The sequence below is a fragment of the Erinaceus europaeus genome, chromosome 21, assembly GCF_950295315.1.
Source record: "Erinaceus europaeus chromosome 21, mEriEur2.1, whole genome shotgun sequence".
Classification (NCBI taxonomy): Eukaryota; Metazoa; Chordata; class Mammalia; order Eulipotyphla; family Erinaceidae; genus Erinaceus; species Erinaceus europaeus.
The window spans coordinates 19,522,117-19,543,066 of record NC_080182.1 but is presented as its reverse complement, the minus strand read 5'-3'; the positions used below and the strand labels follow the sequence as shown (position 1 = coordinate 19,543,066).

The 20,950-nt window shown below is 38.0% G+C and overlaps 1 long non-coding RNA gene across 1 annotated transcript; it reads left to right on the top strand.

The window, feature by feature from the left end:
• The first annotated feature begins 4,906 nt into the window (after positions 1-4,906).
• On the top strand, positions 4,907-19,507 carry LOC132535246 (uncharacterized). The gene is made up of 3 exons (XR_009547015.1): positions 4,907-5,029; positions 8,736-9,069; positions 18,683-19,507. It is a non-coding gene; the product is annotated as an uncharacterized LOC132535246 (long non-coding RNA).
• The last annotated feature ends 1,443 nt before the right edge of the window (positions 19,508-20,950 follow it).

Here is a 20,950-nt window from a genome sequence, read left to right as displayed (position 1 = left end):
TAAATAAACAAATTAATTAAATATATTTTTAAAAGACAATTCTCAGAAAGAAAAAAAAAGGAAAATTAGGTGGGAAATAGTTAATTGTATTTATATACTTTCTTCAAGTTTAGGAGCTACTCTCTAACCTGATCCAACTTCCTATCTCTAGTCTCAACTCTGACACCATCTTACCAGACTATATTTTTAGTCTACCTGCATGATAGCTATCAAGCTCAAGCAAAAATTAGTAAAGTTATGGGCCCCTAGAAACATACCTAAAATAGATTTCCTAGCTTTTATCCACCCTAAAATTCCTATTCTCATCTGCTTTATTCCTACTTCCTGGTTCCTGATTATTTAACATTTTGTCTTGCTTTATATGTTACTGCACTTCAGCCACCAAGTTCCAAATGCTACTAGAAGAGAAGCAGTCACAGAAGCTAGAACTCCCACCTTCTTCACCCCACAAAGAATTTTGTTCTATACCTCCAGAGAGGAGGAGAATGTTAGGGGAACATGGCTAGAAGGCTCAGAACTACAATTCCACCAAGACCCAGAGAGAGAGAAGAAAAAAGGATGGACATTTAGAAGTAGCAGTAGGTGTAAGTGTGACTTAGAAAGTAAGAGAAGGAAGGACCATAGAGAAATGGGCAAAGATAGTTATAGAAATACTAGGCAACCCAAAATCTGTGACCTTGGGAGGACTATTGCCTTTTCCAGTGGAAGGAATAGGAAAACAGAGCTCTGATGATGGGAATGGTATAGAAATATGCCTCTCTTATCTCATAATTTTAAAATCAATATTAAATCACTAATAAAAAAGAGATCATTAGGACTGGGTAGATAGCATAATAGTTACACAAAAGAATTTCATGCCTGAAGTTCTGAGATCCCAGATTCAATCTATGGTATCACCAGAAATGAGAGTTGAGCAGTGCTCTGGTATTATCTCTCTCTCTCTCTCATTCTATTTTTCCTCCTCTGTATCTTTATTTCTATATCTCTTTTTTCCACCAAAATAAATAAAATATTTTTTTAAAAAGGAAGACACACATAGTCATGAGGACTAGAGAGCACAGTGGGGATAAACTGACCCACATTCTTGTTCTTTTCCTCAGAAAACATTGAAGTCATACATTAACTACATTTTTTAATCAATATAAGTGTCAGTAGTGATTGAATGCAGAAAAGTAGATGTGCTCTGCATAGTGCTCTGTCATTCTTTTGAGAACTTTCCTACCTGAGCTTCAGTTTTCCAAGACTAGAAGTGAATTTATGAAAACTAATGAATCTTAGATTCTAAGAGAATTTAAAAAGCGCGCGTGCGCACGCACACACACACACACACACACACCTTTGGTAAAGTTATAACTTTACAATTATGTCTTTTCTGAGTGTGTAATTTCAAAAGTACGCTATTTCATATAAAACTAGGCCACTCGCTCTTCTCACTGAAAACTTCTCCCTCATTCCAGTTGTGTAGCAAATAGATACAAATATTAAAAGGTTTCAGTTAAAATGATGTTAAGTAAAAGGTATTTATGTAATTCTCTGACACAGTTGCATATTTATTGATAGTAGCCCCACTGTATAAATAATTTCCACAAATGTGCCTACATCATTTTGTCAACAGAACAGTGGAACACAGGTGCACAAACAGATGCATGGGTTCCAAAGATTATTATATGAAGATATCTACACCTAGCGCAAGAAATATGTAAATAGTAGAAAACAAAGAATAAAATACCAACAGCCAGGTACTAGACTGAAGAAAATTATTCCAAATCTTGCAGTTCATCTAGGTGAAAAAATCATAAGCACTTTCTAGAATTTAATGTGTTAAAATATTATGATGGTATTAAACTTCAAACAAATGTATGTACAGATTTTGATGAACAATGGTAAATAAAAGACTATGTTATCTTATACTTTTGCTATAAAGATATCACAGAGTTGTTGTAAAAAGGGACAAGCAAAGATCCTCATAATCTCAAAGATTATGGCAGTCAGTCAACTAAGAATGTGTTAATTTTTTTAGTTTATTTTTATTATCTCATTGCTTTATAAGATTTGCAAATTGTTATCATTTATTTTATCCCTCTAAATAAATACTTACTGTTGTTTTCCTGATTTTGGATTTGATAATTTGCATTGTTTTCTTTAAGAAGACCTCCAAACTCTAAATGGAGTTGGAACCAGTGAATGAAGTTGGAAATGCATTATTTGGGAGGTAGCACAATAAATGAAGAATTGTGCCAGAATGCTGCTCTGGTATTCTCTCTCCCACTCTCTTTAATATATATATGTGTGTGTATGTGTGTGTGTGTGTGTGTGTGTGTGTGTGTGTGTGTGTGTGTGTGTGTTTAGAGACAGAGAGGTGAGAGTAGCAAGTGAGAAAGCGAGAGACCACAGCATCAAAGCTTCCTTCAATGTGGTGCTAGTTGGGCTCAATCCTGGATTGTCTACATGATAAAGCAGCACACTAGCCAAGTGAACCATTTTGTTGACTCAGAAATAAATCTTTAAAGAAAGAGAGGAGGAGTTGGTTGTGCTCATGAGCATCCCAAATGGTCTCCATCTGATTGCTGTTATCCTAGCATTCATTCTCCTATACAATATCCTTCTCATGGGTATGTTCATGAGATAAGATCCTACCCCAATGGACACTGAGCGGCAGCCTAACACCATCACCAAAGTTATTCGGAAATGCCTTGAGCCATGGACATCCAGGTAGTTAGCACAGTGAGATTCCTATTCCACATAAACAGTGAAATTATACATTTTGTTGTTTGGAGTAACTAAATTTTAGAACAATTTATTAGTTATCAATAAAATTTTTAGGGGAGAAGAGAGACAACTTAGTCAATTCATCAAATTCTCTTTCTCATATATATAGGCAGTATTCCTTAATTTAACTAACTAAATAATATTGAACTTCCATTTCCTTGTTTCTCTTTATGCTCCAATATGCAATTCCACGAATACACATGAACCAGCATAATATTCACCATGAGTGTCCATAGTGGTCTACAAAAAAAAAAAATCAGAATGTTAAAAAATATGCTGATTCTTACATTTGCATTTTTGTTGGTCTGGATGAAATATTCATATAATGTGATACACTTGTTTTCATAGAAAACTGGATAGGTATTGAATGTTTAAGTAAAGAATTGTCTGATTTTTCTTATTAGTGATTGAACAGTAGAAATTTTAAAAACTATTTAGAATTAGCTGCACTTTTAAAAATATTTAGCTTTAAATATATATCAATGTAAAATTAGAGTTCAAATTTTGCTTTACAAATAAGTATGCAAATTTTAAGTCTAGAATAAAATACATTTCAAAACATAGGTATAATAATATTTTAAATATTTACATTTAATTTAATTTTGATGAAGTAATTTTTTAATTTATTTGGAATACAATGATATTTCACTATTAACTTTAGATGGCTATAATAAAATTATATCAAAATTTTATACTCTATCAAAATGCTACCAAAATAAAAAAAATGTAATAAATTTCATTTAATAAACACATCTACTTAATTCTGTGTATCCTATTTCATCATCTCATTAAATATGTCTGATCTATCTATATAATATCCTAAAGTACACACTAATAGTTTCATTCAATAACAGCAGGTGTTTTCTAAAACATAAAAATCTATAGTTCTATACAAAATTTTAAATATATCATTATGAAGATATGTTTCAATGTAAGAAAATGGAATGCATGAAGATGAAACACTTTGTTGTTTCAACTTAAAAATTTATAATATTTACATGTATAGTATATTGACTTCATTGGTCCAAGTTTTGCAAATAATAGGGATAAGTGTATCTTTTCTGACAAATATAAAACATAATTAAAATTTCAACCTTGTTCACATCCTCACTACATTTCTTCCCCCTCCCAGCTTTAATTTTCTTTCCAGCCCTTACTGGACAGTAAGTTAAGTGAGGTCAGCTCATTAAATTTGTGCAGTTTTCCTGCAAGGGAATGGTACAAGCAAACCAACAACCACTCCCACTTCCACTAGGGAATTCCATTTAACCACTGGCTTCATTGAGAAAAAAAAAAAACATTATTTCTTTGTCACCTGTTTCAGAATACAAGAAATGACTCATAAATTCTTTAAGCCCTCCCAATAGCAGGGTTATTTCTGGGCCCACATAGTTAATTATATTCACAAGAATCATTGTACAGTACAGATGAATGTGAACCAGCATTAAGGGTAAGTCTCACTGTCTTGGACTGCAAGCTTTTTTAAAAAAAAAATTCATTATTGGGGGATTAATGGTTTACAGTCAACAGCAAAATACGATAGTCTGATCATTCATCAAAGGCCCAGGTAGATGTTCAGGGACTTTCAGCTCATACTGCTAACTATAGTCAATAGCAAGAAACAAGAAATAAAAAAATAAATGCCTCTCCACCCGCAAAAGGGTCACTTCACAGTGAAGCAGATCTGCAGGTGTCTCTGTCTTTCCCTCTTCTCTCAGTTTCTCTCTGACCTATCCAACGACAATAACAGCAGCAACAACAATAATAGCAAAACAGTAACAATGGGAAAAAGATGGCCACCAGGAGCAGTGGATTGCTGGCACCAAGCCCCAGTGATAATCCTGGAGGCAAATAATAATAATAGTAGTAATAATAATAAAATAAAAACCTGCTGAACAGAATTGGTTATATTCAAAGTGTCAATAAAATGCATCTACTCAGGTCAAGCATCAAGAGTAATATGATAAAAAATAAATGTGTTGCTTGAAAAATGCTTACCATGGCATACCAATGAAAAATTAAATTTATCAAGTATAGTGAACATGATCTAACCTAGATAGTAAGGAATATGGTATAGAGATAAATTTAGTAAGTGTAGGATTATATTTTCTTATTCTTTTTATTTTTGTCTTCAGCACAGGAATGGAACCTCATACATGCATAATTCCACTGTTCTCCAGAGCCTATATTTTTCTTTCTTTTTTGAAAGCTCAACATTTTACGGAGTTCCTGCAATACTGGTACATGGTGTTTTCCTGTGGTAAGAGCTATCTACTAGTTCCTTTCTTCCTGTTTATCTCGTTTATCCTGTTTTCCTGTGGTGAGCTATCTACCAGTCCCTTTCTTCCTGTTTATCTCGTCACCTCTCCCATTTGCGTGTGAGTGCACGTGCACACACGTACATACGCACATGTGCACAAAGGCACACATATGTGCACACCTACAGAGGCACACCAGAGTCTTTACCGAATATCTTCAGGTGTTAGGATGTTGGGCAGTTTTTATTGTCTTCATTATGCCTATATTTATTCTAAAATGTTCATAGAATAAACATCAATGTTTATCCACTAGCTCTTAATTTCAAAATCTTTTTTGAAATACACTTTATGAGAAAGAATAGGTGCATGCGTGAGAGAAACCAGAACCCTGCTCCATGATACACAATGACCAGGATAGATGCTAAGGGCATCCTGTAAGCAAAGCATTTACTTTACTTAGTGAACCACCCCTTGACTTTTGTGCACTAATAAATAAATAAGTAAATAAAATGCCCCCCAAAAGCCAACTGCTCTGCCTTCAAGCTCTTCTACTGAAGAAATATTCAAGCATTTCCAGATCAAGAATTTGCATTCCTAATAGGGAATAAATAGCTGACTCATTCTTTCCCCCATCCTCTCTGCTCTACAGCTTATGATCATTTAGCAATCCTCCCTGCAGTCAGCTTCTGGGAGCTATTTAGTGCTGAAGACAGAAAGACTATTTCTTCTTGGTATCTTACTAATGTAAAACATTCATTCATGTTTCATTTCCTGAGTCAGAAAATATTTATTAAATACCAAATATGCATTTTATTTATATTATTTACGCTATTGTGTACAAGTGTGCTAATTACATGCCATTATAATTATCCTGTTGTTACTTTATTTCTGTGCATTAAACAACCAAGAACTTAGTAAAGTCTTACTTTGTACTAGATAGTGGAAGTGCAGGAGATAAGAAATAAGGAGGAGAGAAATGGTCATTGCTTTTACTGGGAAAAGGTCATTCCCTTTTTTTCAAGATGATTAATGATAGAAAGAATTTAGGTGATTTCTGCTGAGATATTAAGCACTTAGTATACTATAGCTTTTCTCAGTCCTATGCCATGACATTTCACATACACTGAAGTAAAGCAAACACAATCAAAATAAAACACAGATAGTTAATTTTTCTCCTATTGTAAAATGGAACAAAATCACATGAAGAAAAATAATTCTCATCCAGAATTTCGACAACCCAAGCTGATAACTGGTAATGAAGTGGTAGATCAGATAGTTTTCTATACTTTTATATGGGAGTCAATATTCATAAAGATGTAAATAACTCACTGAGTAATTGAATAATATAAACTATACAGTAAGATGCATACCCATTAACTCTACCTCCATTAATATGACTAAGCTTTTATCACAACTCAACCACTTAATTGAAGAACATAGTGTGATAAACAACTATAGTTAATATTCACAGATAATAGCATTTTATAGATAAGCTATAAAATATAAATAATAATAGTTATAGTCATGTTACAAAATGAAACGAGTTTTACCTATAGGAAATACAGTATTTTGTCACTATTAGCATCATAGTTGACCTTTAGGTTTCTCTCTAGACTTTCTTTAGTGACAAGGACATATAGCACCCTTATTCTTTATAGGAGACGACATATTTTGTAATAGATGCCAAAAAATAATCTTGAAAATGAAAATGACCACCACCTTTTCTCGTTACTACCAATGTTTCCTCCACTCTGTTGACTGAGAAAGATCTACCTAAAATAAAACAACAAAAGCCAAAGTCAATGTATAAGGATTTTTTTAAAAAGTGACAGAAATACAACCTTTATTATGGGGATATATAAAATACATGTTTATTTTTTTAAATTTTATTGTATTTATTTATTTATTGGATAGAAACAGCCAGAAATTGAGAGGGAAAGGGTGATAGAGAAGGACAGAAACAGAGAGACTCCTGCAGCCCTGCTTCACCACTCGCAAAGCTTTCCCCTTGCAGGTGGGGAATATGTTTATTTTTTAAATGTCAGCAAATAAGTAGTATGTATTTTCTGAGACTTACTAGAGGAAACAGTTTTGCTATTAGAATGCTTGATGAGCAGCATACACATACATACGTGTATGTCAGACTTGATTTGAGTGTCACTCTACATTTTAATATGCAGATGTGATTCATTCAAACCTTCACCAGTTCCTTGGTGGAGTTAGTAGAGTCCTTCCTGCATGAATACTGTGCATTTCTAGTGGCAGTTTATAATCACAACTATTCTATTCTCCTAGGTTCTTGGAACTCATTTGTTTTCCCTGAACTCCATTTCCATTGTGATTGGAGTATCAGTTTATTCTATATTCCTCTCAGTAAAAATCCTTCCCATCAAAATACTCATAAGAATAATGAACTTTCTTCAACTGGGGAGGGACAGTATAATTTAGCCCATGAAAGTAGACTTTATATATTAACTCTATTTTCAGCCACCAGTTTCCAGATGCTAGCATGATGCCAACCAGACTTCCTTGGACAGATAACACCACCAATGTGTCCTGGAGCCCCCCTTCTTCAGAGCCCCTTCCCACTAGGGAAAGAGAGAGACAGGCTGGGAATATGGATCGACCTGTCAACACCCATGTTCAGTGGGGAAGCAACTACAGAAGCCAGACCTTCCACCTTCTGCATCCACAATGTCCTTGGGTCCATACTCCCAGAGGGATAAAGAATAGCAAAGCTATCAGGGGAGGGGGCATGGAGTTCTGATGGTGAGAATTGTGTGGAATTAACCCCTCTTATCCTATGGTTTTGCCAATGTTTTCTTTTTATAAATAAAAAAATTAAAAAAAAGAAATTAGGGATGTTATCTACCAAAAATAACGACAACAACAACAATAAAAACTACTTTTCAAGGAACAAATAGGCATAAGCATCATTCCTCCAAAGAGGAATTTAACTGACCACACCCAGTCTCTGTTTCTCTTCTTGTGTTTGGCTCCTCTCCTTCAGCAACTCTCGGCTTTGCTTCTCAACCTCGCCCTTCTGCATTGCTCAAGAGTTCACATTTCACGGGCTAGTACACAGTGTAAATCTATCCCCCGCCTACCTCTGTGGTTTGGAGTCTGGCCACACTCCCAGCAAATCTTTTCACTGTTACCAAAGACTTTCCCAGATGAAGATAATGCTCATTAGACTTCTATCATGTATTATTTTATTAAAAATATGTTCTCTATGTAGGTTTCCAAGGAGATAATAATGATAATCCCAACAATGCTTTATTTTTCATTCTTTTTAAAGATTTAATTTGCTGAGGGAAAGAATGAAAGGGAGAGAGAGAGGGAGAGTAAGAAGAAGAGTTAAGAGTCACTGTCATATGCAATACTGAAGATTAAACTTGTGGCCTTATTAAGTCCAGAATTCTACCATTGCTATCAAGCTGCACAAATATTTTTCAACAAGGAAAAAAAAACTATTCTTCTGTATTATCTGCCTTAAATGGTCAATGATGTACTTTCACATGGAGGCAGACAGGTTTTCTCTGTTACCGGATGGTACTTTTATTTTGTTGAATTTTACTAGTAATGTCAACTGCTAGACCTTCAGTTACAATTGCACTTCATCAGTATATACTGTTCAAAACATACAGCTTGATAAAGATATAAGTTTACTTGGACTGAATGTTTAGACTCATTGTTGTTGTTATCCAGTAACACAGCTTTGACATCTACCTCAATGTGGCAGTTTCAGAGAAAAAGTCAGTATGTGAGAGGCTCCTCGTGAAATAGATCTTTGCACATCACATGCTAGACAAAGGGCTAGTAACCAAACTTTATGAAGAACTCACCAGAACATGAAGAGAGGATTATGAGCAGAATTTTTACCAAGGATATCTGTGTATACCTATGTTCATAGCAGCATGATTTGTAATAGCCCAAACTTGGAAGCAACCAAGCTATCCGACAACAGATGAGTGACTGAAAAAGTTGTGGTGCATATACACAATGGAATACTACTCAGCTGTTCAGAAAAGGTTTGTAAAAGGTGAGGAGGGAGTTTTCTATTTTCAAGAAACTAAAAGTGAATGTGTTGGTTTATTGTGGACATCATTATTATTATCAGTATTTTAGTTATACCTTTTGGATATTTCAGTTTACTCATGCAGAAATTGACCATCCACTGTCTATATCTTGTATATTAGATGTGCGTGGGGGGGGGGTATTGTTTCAGAACCAAAGAAGGTTATTCTGACCTTAAGTATGACTATAAAATTAGAAATGCCAAGAAGTTCATCTCTGAGGGCAGTGTGACACACAACTCATTAAAGTAGATGCATGACCACTTGCTCTCTCTCAGGCTCTGAGCTGAAAGATAAGTATTCTCCATTTCCCAACATGTCTGCCATTAAATTAAGCTGTAGCTGTCCACATAATGGGTGGTTCAACAACTATCCTTTCTCCCTCCCCCCTCTCCACTATTCACCTCTAATGTACCCCAAAACTCTGAGGTAACTACTTGTACAGAATCATTGTTTTGGGTCTGCTTTGGTGGAACGTTATTATGGCACTCAGCACCAGACTTGGAAATGTTGGGTCTCTACATAAAATACTATTTTTTTCTTCTTAAACAGATGGACATTATAACCATTAAGATTCTTTATTGATGATCTTGGCTGCTAAAATGATTTGTCATCAGTCTTTGCAACACCCATATGCAATACCAGACATTCAAATGGAAAATTAGCTGGTGATATCATTTTTGTCATATTATTTGTACTTGACATTTGGGTTGTTCTATGAACATTGCTGAGAGAAATAAAGTGTTTGAACATGATCATTCTTAATAGTTGATTTCAGTGTCTATGAATTTACAACTTTGGCAAGTGTGTGTGTGTGTGTGTGTGTGTGTGTGTGTGTGTGTGTGTGTGTGTGTATGTGTGTGTGTTTCCTTTGGTGGCAGGTAGTGTGTGTGGGTGGGGGAGTACAACTAGCCCTTGAGCAATGACACACCACCCAGTGCATGTTGTTAGAATGCTGTCTAGGAAAACCAACCTGAAGGACACTGACGTTATTGGAGGACTTGTTCTTTGTTTTCTGCCTGCAGGTGTGTGTTTTTTTTTTTTTAATGGCTATTGCCTGACTTAATGTTACAACTTTAAATATTGGTACATCCACATTGTATGGGATATTGGGATATGATAAATTTACAAGTAAGACATGATATCATATTATCAGCCCCCTCTATTAAGAATGATACCTTTAATTTTCCCTCCTAAAAGTAAACCTGGTAGTTGGCCAAGATAAAAAAAATATAGCCATAAACTGACAGTTTATATTGAATTAAGAAATTGTTCATTTTATTATGCTTATATAATCAATCTGGTTCTTTTAGAATTAATGAGAAAATGTAATTATGAATTGTGCTAGTGGTATGTTTTAACTTTTCCTTTATAAGAAAATGCAAATGTATTAAGAAATAAGTTAACAATAATCCAACACTCAAATATAAGTACTATTAACATTTTAAAGTACTTCTAAGCACAACTATAGTAGTGTTTATACTCACTTATGTTGACATTAATAAGATCACACAGTATATATTATCTTACAAACTACTATTTTTACAAGATAATAAATAGCTTTCTCAATAAAAAAAAAAAAAGCCAGCATCTTTCTAAACCAGACCAGGTATACCGAGGCTGCATGGATAATCAGAGGATAGTAATATCTGAAAGCACTTCCTGCTTTGAAGTAACATTCTGTAAACAATATCTGAACTGTTCATCACTATGAATTATTATCAGTATCCATTATAAAGAGAAATTTCCCATGAGTGGTCATCCCACTTCCAGTTATCTTGTCCATCTCCAAAACACTCTCCCTTTACACTGTCTGAACTGGAAGACACTTTGAAGAGGGTTAAACCGGGAATAGCTGCTGGCTATGATAACATCACCCCAGAACTCATTCTTAACCTGGGTCCCGCGGCAAAGAAGTGGCTCGCTTCATTCATGTCCCACATCTTGGAATCTGAGTCTATGCCCAAAGTTTGGTGTCGTGTGAAGATTATAGTGGTTTTGAAACCAAAGAAAGACCCAACACTGGCCGCCAGCTATAGACCAATTTCTCTCCTCTCCATGTGTTACAAACTCCTTGAGAGGCTGCTTCTGTCATGTATTTCTCATCTTACAGAGAAATTCCTATCACCCGCCCAAGCTGGTTTCCGCCCAGGAAGATCTACCTGCAAACAAGCCCTGGCCCTCTCAACTTACATTGAAAATGGATTCCAGAAGAATTTAAAGACGGGTGCTGTCTTTGTTGATCTCACAGAAGCCTATGACATGGTTTGGCACCATGGTCTCCTAGTCAAGATCTCAAGATGCCTGCCTCCATGGGTGGCCAACACTATATTGTTTCTTCTCCAAAACAGAAGATTCCGGGTGCATCTGGGTGACAAGTCTAGCAGATGGAGACTTGTCTCAAGTGGCCTCCCCCAGGGCTCTGTTCTGGCTCCTACGCTATTTGATATTTACATCAATGACCTCCCAGAAATTTCTTCAAGGAAGTTCATCTACGCCGATGACATCTGCTGTGCAACTCAGGCATCCAAGTTTGACATCCTCGAGGAAACACTCACGAAAGACATGTCTCTGATATCTGATTACTGTAAAAAATGGCGACTAATCCCTAGCACTGCAAAAACGGTATCATCTGTTTTCCATCTACACCATGCCTCGGCCTCGCGTGAGCTTAATGTGCAGCTTGGCGATACGAGAATCCGGCATGAAGCCCAGCCAGTCTATCTTGGCGTTACTCTCGATCGCCATTTCACGAACATCTCATAAAAACTGCAGCAAAGGTGGGTGCGAGGAATAACATCATTGCAAGACTAGCCAGCTCATCATGGGGCGCGAGTGATTGCACACTACGATCATCATCTCTGGCATTATGCTATTCCACTGCAGAATACTGTGCCCCAGTATGGTTCCGTAGCCCCCATGTCCACTTGGTCGATTCCAAATTATATTCCTCCATGAAGATAATTTCTGGAACCATCCGTTCCACCCCGGTTCCATGGCTGCCAGTTCTTAGCAACATCGCCCCGCCAGATATTCGTCGGGATGCGGCATCATCTAAGTTCATTTCCCATGTCTACGCTCGACCGGACCTGCCAATATACGCGGATATCTTCGCCCACCCTGTCCAACGCTTGACGTCTCGTCACCCAATCTGGTCCCCTACACCTACACTGAACTTCTCTGTTCCAGTCTCTTGGAAACAGACTTGGCAGTCAGCTGAGGTAAAGAACAAACACCTCATCACAGACCCCTGCAAGCGTCAACCCGGCTTTGACCTAGCACGTTATGATTGGGCCCTCCTCAATCGCTATCGAACAGGCCATGGCCGGTGCGCCGCTATGTTCCATCGCTGGGGAGCCAGAGACGACCCGAACTGCCCCTGCGGCTACAGACAGACTATGACCCACACAGTCAACTGCCACCTCTCCAGATTCAAAGGAGGTCTCGAAACTTTACATCAGGATCAACCTGACGCTGTTGACTGGCTACGGAAGAAGGGCAAACGCTAGAAGAAGTATCCATTATTATCAATATCCTTCAGTATCAATTGTTTAAATGTCTATCATTTTAGAGAATAAAATGTAATACTATATATGCAAATATTACCCAATTGACTATGTATCTACTTTGATAAACGGAACACAATTGTTGACAGGTAAAAATAGTAACTGTTCTGAAATTTAAGGTTTGATTCAGTAAAACAAGAACAGGCAGGGCTCTAGAAATGAAAGACGTGGAATAGTCTGGAGATATAAAATAAAATAAAAGGCAGACCATGGGAGTCGGGCAGTAGCGCAGTGGGTTAAGCGCATGTGGCGCAAAGCACAAGGACCGGCGTAAGGATCCTGGTTCAAGCCCCCAGCTCCCCACCTGCAGGGGAGTTGCTTCACAGGCGGTGAAGCAGGTCTGCAGGTGTCTGTCTTTCTCTCCCCCTCTCTGTCTTCCCCTCCTCTCTCCATTTCTCTCTGTCCTAACAATGACATCAATAACTAAATAAAATTAAATAAATAAATTAAATTAAATTAAAAAAAATAAAAAATTAAATTAAATTAAATTAAAAAGGCAGACCATTCTTCCCCAAGCTTATGAAACAAATCTGGGGAATTTCTTATCTACTCTGTGTATTAGTTTTACCTTCTAAACCTAGAAGAGACTAGACCTTCTTTGTGATCATTTTGATTAATGCAGCTTTATAAGTTGACCAATTTTTATGTTCAGACACATTATCTGATTCCCACATTTCAATCTTGTCATAGAAGCAGAGATTCACTGTATGGACCTGGCTAGTGAGGATATCAATGCGTTTGGAAGGAAGCTGGTTCTTAAAAGTCCTCTCTCTGATAACTCTGAACTCTTAGTCTTGGAAACCATTATTAAATCGCTAGTAAAATTATATTTAGGTACTGTTTTTTTAAATGACAACTTTTGCTATCCTATCACCACATAAACCACATGAATTCTTTATTTTATTTTATTGCCTCCAGGGTTATCATTGGGGTACGGTGCTTGCGCCATGAATCCACTGCTCCTGGAGGCCATTTTTCCCATTTGTTGCCCTTGTTGTCATTGCTATTGTTGTTGGATAGGACAGAGAAAAATCGAGAGAGGATCAGAAGACACATATGGGGAAAGATAGACACCTGCAGACCAGCTTCACCATTTGTGAAGGTTCCCCCCTCCCCACAGGTGGGGGCCTGGGGCTGGAACTAGGATCCTTATGCCGGTCCTTGTGCTTCATGCCATGTGCACGCTTAACCTGCTGTGCATGAATTCTGGCATGTGCTGGGAGGAGGAAAACACTTTACCGTGACTATTAGCATTTTCTACCAATCCAACACAGTGAAGACTTGAAGCTAGACAGTAATTGAAATTCAAAATACTGAAACAATTTGTTTTTTTCTGAACACTTTAACTGTTTAAATGAAAAGCCATACCAGTAAAACATGCTCCTCTCTTCTTTCCCTATCTTTCTTTGTTGACTCTGTACTGATGGATACACCATTGCGCATAAATTAGTTGTCAGTACAAGCTGTGGGGCTTTTATTTTTATTTTTTTTTCTTGTTTAACGGAAACCAATTTTCTGGTAAGAAACTTGGTTTCATTTTTTTTATTTATTTATTTTTAATTTTTTATTTAAGAAAGGATTAATGAACAAAAACGTAAGGTAGGAGGGGTACAACTCCACACAATTCCCACCACCCAATCTCCATAACCCACCCCCTCCCATGATAGCTTTCCCATTCTCTAGCCCTCTGGGAGCATGGACCCAGGGTTGTTGAGGGTTGCAGAAGGTAGAAGGTCTGGCTTCTGTAATTGCTTCCCCGCTGAACATGGGCGTTGACTGGTCAGTCCATACTCCCAGTCTGCCTCTCTCTTTCCCTAGTAGGGTGTGTCTCTGGGGAAGCTGAGCTCCAGGACACATTGGTGGGGTCTTCAATCCAGGGAAGCCTGGCCAGCATCCTGGTGGCATCTGGAACCTGGTGATTGAAAAGAGAGTTAACATACGAAGCCAAACAATTTGTTGAGCAATCATGGATCCCAAGCTTGGAATAGTGGAGAGGAAGTGTTAGGGAGGTACTCACTGCAAACTCTAGTGTACTACTGCTTTCAGGTATATATTTTGCAGTAGTTTATGGATATGTGTTCACATAAGCTCTCTCTCACAGAAACTGGTGTATATCTAGGTTATGGGACTTTGTTAGAAAGTGAACTACCTGAGATGAAATTAGAGTGTACTATAAAAGGAAAGGTCTCACCTGAGTAATGAAGCTGAAGGGTTGTCATTCCACACGTGTAGTCTCTGGACACAGTCTGAAGTGAAACATGTTGAGGTGGCAATCTTTGTGTTGATTAGGTTGCGATTGGCAGATGCAATATTATTTGGTTTGGATTGGGAGATGCATACGGAAAAGTGGGCCCTATCCAAGGGTTCCAGGACTGGGGGAAGTAGGGGCTCTATAGTGGAGATGTGAGGTTCCTGCTGTCTTAGGGTTCAAAAAGACAATCAATAGTTAATGTTATCATCACATTATTTGTTAATTGGGTTAACTTTGAAAAGTCCTTTTGTTATGGTTTGCTGTACAGTATCCAGCATCTTGTATATAGCTGTGCTATTGGATGCTTCTACTGTGGGGCTTTTAAAGGAAATGTAGTTTTGTTATGAGGAAGAACAAAATGCTAAGAGGGTATAACAATGGGTAAAATAACACAATGGACCTTTTCCATAGGGAAAGAAAAATTATACTTTTTCTTATTCTTATTCTCCTTTTTCTCATTCTTATTCTCCTCCCCCTCCCTTTCCCCTTCTTCCTCCTCCCCCTACCCCCTCCTCTCCCCATCCTCTGCTCCTTCTCCTCCCTTCCCCATTCACATCATTCCTCCTCCTCCTCCTCCTCCTTTCCTCCTCCTCCTCCTCCTCCTCCTCCTCCTCCTCCTCCTTCTTCTTCTTCTTCTTCTTCTTCTTCTTCCTCTCCTCCTCCTCCTTCCCACAGAAGTCAGGTTGTCATCATAGTAGCATCTGCAACATGGTGTCTGAAAAAGCATTAAGATATAAAGCAGAACAAATTTTTTAATAATCAGGAGTTTAAAGACAAAAATATAGTAGATAGGATTTGAGGTCTCCATTTTGGAAAAAGGTAGTAGGTTTATTTTAGGTATATTCCAAGGGGCCCTTGGCTTTACTAGTTTTTGCCTGAGTCTGACAGTTAATATGTAGGTAGACCCAAGTTACTGCCTGGGAAGATGGTGTCATAGTTGGAAAAAGGTCTAGAAAATTGGATCAGGGAAGAGAGTAGCCCCAAATCTGGGGAAAGTACGTAATTATTGTTAACTATAAACCCCATTGATTTGATCTGGGGCCCATATTCATCACAGGAGCCTGTATAACCTCTGCATCCCTGAGCTCATGTTCTGTGATCATAGCTAGGAACATTCTAGGCTGCAAGCAGGACTCAGCTTAGGGAAAGATGGTAGAAAAAGAGCATAGTCTGAGACAGGAGACAAGACACTAGGAATAAAAATTCACAATATCTGGCAAATGGAGAGTGGTCTAAGTAAGTGTGAATAGAATTTAGAAAACAGTGGTGAGTCTGTCTGAGTTTTAAAGTATCTTAAAAGCTTAGTTGAATGTGAACTCTATGCATGAGATAGCTTGGTGGACAAATTTCTTCATAGGAGAATCACATGAATAATCTTCATTTAAGATAAGTCTGTTCATACTTTTTAGCATGTTTCTTTGTTAATAAACAGAAGCTTTCTTATACCAAGTAATAAATACAGAGATGTAAATGATTTTAGCTTTTTTCTAACAGGTGGTTGCACAGCTTACACAAAAGCAGAACTGGTATCTGTAAACAGTTTTACATTTTTTTCAGTTTTTTTTTTTTTGGCTGAGTAGGCTACTATTCCTCCATATTGATAACTTACACATGTTTAAAAAATTGACTGAAGGTCTGGGCGGTGGTGCACCCTGTTGAGTACACATGTTGCAGTGTGCAAGGACCCGGGTTCAGGTCCCCAAGTAGTGAAGCAATGAAGCAGTGCTCCAGGCATCTCTGTCTTTCTTCTTCTATATCCCCTGCTACCCTCGTGATTTCTATCTTTCTCTATCAAAATAAATAAACAACATTAAAAATTGACTGAAAGTGCTGTTAGTTGTGCAAATGCTTAAACAAAAGAGAAGTTACATTAAGTGTAATCTACACTGTATGACAGATGAGAACCAGCTAGTGTGGTGTCAGTCCTCACTGTGAGCAAAATTCCTAGAGCTGTATAAGCTGTGAAAGGAACAAAGAATAATTTTAACAACTTGTTTTCCAAGGAAAAGACAAGAGTGAGGCTAGTACTAGAAGCAAAGTAGAGTTTGCTATACCATAAGTAGCTTTCTTCTGTGTGTTTTTTTCAAATGATATGGGACATATGAAAGAGGGCTGGTAGTTCCCAACTATTTAAAATATAAATCCCAATCAATGGCAGAATTAATCTCCTTTATAACAACAACGGCAACAAAAGGGAATAAATAAATATTTTTAAAAGATCTTCTTGATCTTAGGGCCTGCTTGTTCAGAGCCTCATGAATAAAGGAAGTAGAAATCAAATATCTCTAGAGAACATGTCTAAATGCTAGTTTCTGGACACAGTCCCAACTTGAATGAGAAGCACAACAACCTCTGTGTTTAATTAAAAGTCTCTGGGTAATTATGACCCATACTCAAGAGCCAGTGGAAGTAAGATGAAGGGGAAAATGCCTTTGCTGTGAGGCACCTGATGAAAGTTGAATTTATTGCCTTTAGATGGTTTATGCCTAAGGTAATTCAGTCAACAGTATATTAGCAGGTTGTCTATCCATAAACAGAGAAAGCAAGAATGGATTGCTTCTCATAAGGGGCATATTTAATGTTGTTTGCCTCAATTTTTTACTGAATTCCACATGAACTATATCAAGCACTCCCCAACCTCAACTATTTTCCAAAGAAATATGGCAGAGGAAAGTAGCATAGGGCAGAAATTAAGCCACCAGCTCCTCCCCCCAAATCTTCTGATTTTTAATCGACAAAAGGTTTTCATTAGAATAGTTTCTGCTCTCAAGGCAGAGAGTTGGGTGCTTTCTGGATAGTGTTTTTGCATGTGAATGTCACACTCAGAGAATGTCAACTTTACTTCAGTTCTTTTCTTTTCTTTTTCCAGAGCTGTTTCTCTACAGTCTTGATTTAATGGCTTTGGAAAGTTGGCAGGGAGAAAAAGTGGCATGTACAGAAATATTGGGGCCATAGCAGGGAGATCAGAAAATTCTTCTCTGAGTATTGTGAAGCCTTCAAGATGCTTGTTAGCACACAATATTGCAATTTGGGACCCAGTATCCCTAAAATCTTTCCACATCAGAGAGCATCTTTTGCTGTGAGGGTAAAGACAGGAAGAAGGGGCATCTTCCCTGCTGAGAATCAGTTAACATTAAGGTCTCAGTAGAGACATAACCATATAATATTTGGGGGCTCCTTATCAAAAGTACCATAGAGTACTTAACCAAATAGTTTCTACTTGTGGGCTTCTACAGGACCTAACCTTTAATGTGGATCAACAATGGTAGGGACTGCTTCATTCTCTGAAGGGATATTGAGTCAACATACTCTGCCACTCGAGGAAGATGGGTCCTGCAATGGGGGCAGCCTAGAATGTGTCTAGCTATGACTACAGAATGAGAGCTCAGACCTACAAGGATGTGAAGGTTACACAGGCTCTCGTGATGAATATGAACCGCAGGGCAATTCATGGGGTTTACAGTTAACAATATTTATATACTTTCCCCATATTTAGAAGCTACTTTCTGCCCAGATCCAGCTTTCTAGTCCTATTTCTAACTCTGACAGCATCTCCCCAGACAATACCTTTGGCCCACCTGCATGTAAGCTGTTGGGCTCACGCAAAAATTAGTAAAGCCATGGGCCCCTTGGAATATACCTAAAATAGACCTAGTAGCTTTTTCCAAAATTGAGACCTCAAATCTTATCTGCTATATTTTTGCCTTTAAGTTCCTGATTATTCAACAATTTGTTGTGCTTTCTATCTTAATCCTTTTTCAGACACCATGTTGCAGATGGTACCATGATGCCAACCTGACTTCCTTGGGCAGAGGACCTTACCAATGTGTCCTGGAACCTCACCTCTCCAGAGCCCTGCCCAACTAGGAAAAGATAGAAACAGGCTGGGAGTATGGATCAATTTGTCAATGCCCATGTTCAGCAGTGAAGCAATTACAGAAGACAGACCCTCCACCTTCTACACCCTGCAATGATCCTGGATCCATGCTCCCAGTATAAATAAAACTAGTTACTGGGATGTAGTGTCAGAAAACACTTTATTTATCTTCTGAGGCACTTTCTTTGCCTCAAGCCCCCTTCATATGTATTGAAATTCAAAACTATACTGGGGGTTGGAGACTGTATATTAGACAGGAAGGGGTTAGGGAAGGCAGAAAAAAAGTTCTGTTCCCAGTTTATTTATGATGGCAGGGACTGACTCTCTCTAAAGAGAAAACTGAGAAGTTATCACTGGTGCCTATGCTCCTCCACTAGTCAGTCATTATTTTCTTTTCTTGTGATAGAGGATGAGAAACAGAGAGATAGAGACGTCTGTTGCAGGGTTCCAGAGCAGATGGGGACCCAGGAGCTTGAATCCAGGTCCTTGACTATGGTAATGTGTACTCAACCAGGTACACCATTACTTGGTAGCTGCATTATAAATTTTTAAAGGAAACATTTTTTGGAACTGAAAAAAACTTTATTTACTGAAGTACATTGGTTTATAGTGGTGTTATGTTATAGGAATACAGTTTCATATCTTTTCAAATGCATGTTACCTCACCATGCCAACAACTAAAGCACCAATATCCTCTCAGTAAACATTAAATGATAGAACCTCCTTAAAATTATATAGTTTTTTTAATTTTTAATTTTTATTTATTTATTTTTTTACCACAGCACTGCTCAGCTCTGGCTTATGGTGGTACGGGGGGGGGGGTTGAACTGGGACTTTGGAGCCTCAGGCTTGAGAGTCTCTTTGCATAACCATTATGCTGTCTACCCTCCGCCCAAAATTATATAGTTTTTAAGGAGAAAGTCAAAGAGTAGATTCCATCTGAAGAACAGATATAGAAATTGGGGTCTGAAGTTCCATGAAATAGAGCATACGTTCACACGTATCCATAAACTAGGGCAAAATATATACCTGAAAGCAGTAGTACACTAGAATTTGCGGTGAGTACCCCCCAACACTTCATCTCCACTATGCCAACCTTTGGGTCCATGATTCTTCAACAATTTGTTTGGCTTTGTATGTTAACTCTCTTTTCAGCCAGATGCCATCAGGATGCCGGCCAGGCTTCCCTGGACTGAAGACCCCACCAATGCGTCCTGGAGCTTCGCTTTCCCAGAGACCCACCCTACTAGGGAAAGAGAGAGGCAGATTGGGAGTATGGATCAACCAGTCAACACCCATGTTCAGCGGGGAAGCAGTTGCAGAAGCCAGACCTTTCACCTTCTGCAACCCACAATGACCCTGGGTCCATGCTCCCAGAGGAATAGAGAATGGGAAAGCTATTGGGGAGGGGATGGGATATGGAGATTGGGTGGGTGGCAGGAATTGTGTGGAGTTGTGCCCCCCATCCTATGATTTTGTTAATGTCTCCTTTATTAAATAAAAAAGCAAAAAAAAAAAAAAAAACATATCATAAAAAAAAAGAAAAAGAAATTGGGGTCTGTATGAAGGATTTGATTTTACTTGTTACTGAGTTATGTCTCCTTAACTGTTATGAACTGTCAAATTCAATGAAATATGTATTCTCTATACTTGATCTGCTTTTTTGTCTTCAGGGCTTCACAAATTTAAGCCAACTTTTTCAGATAAAGACTGTACCACAGAAACTTCTCCTATTGTGGTAATAGTCCTATGCTTCAAACCCAGGTTGCTTGCATAGAAAGGCAGGCACATTCTAGGTGAGCTATCTTGGCTGCCTGCATATTTTAATTTTTGTGGGCTAGCCAATAACCTTAACTCTCTTACACTTATATGGCCTTTGTGGCTGTGATCTGTGGAATCTGAGAGTGGAACAAAAAAGACCCTGTCTCTGCTTTGTGACCTCTCTGTCACTAGGACTGGAGCACCTTATTTCTGCTTTTCTACCAAATTTCTTGTTGAGTTCCACAAACATGAAGACATATTTACATGATAAGACAATAGGGGTTCTGGAGTCAGAGGGGCTTCCAGACTTGATGAGGAAGAAAAGGCTTGCCACCTCTTATTGGCTCCTTTGCTTTGTGTTACATGATCTCTGGTTCACTGGCAGCCATGTT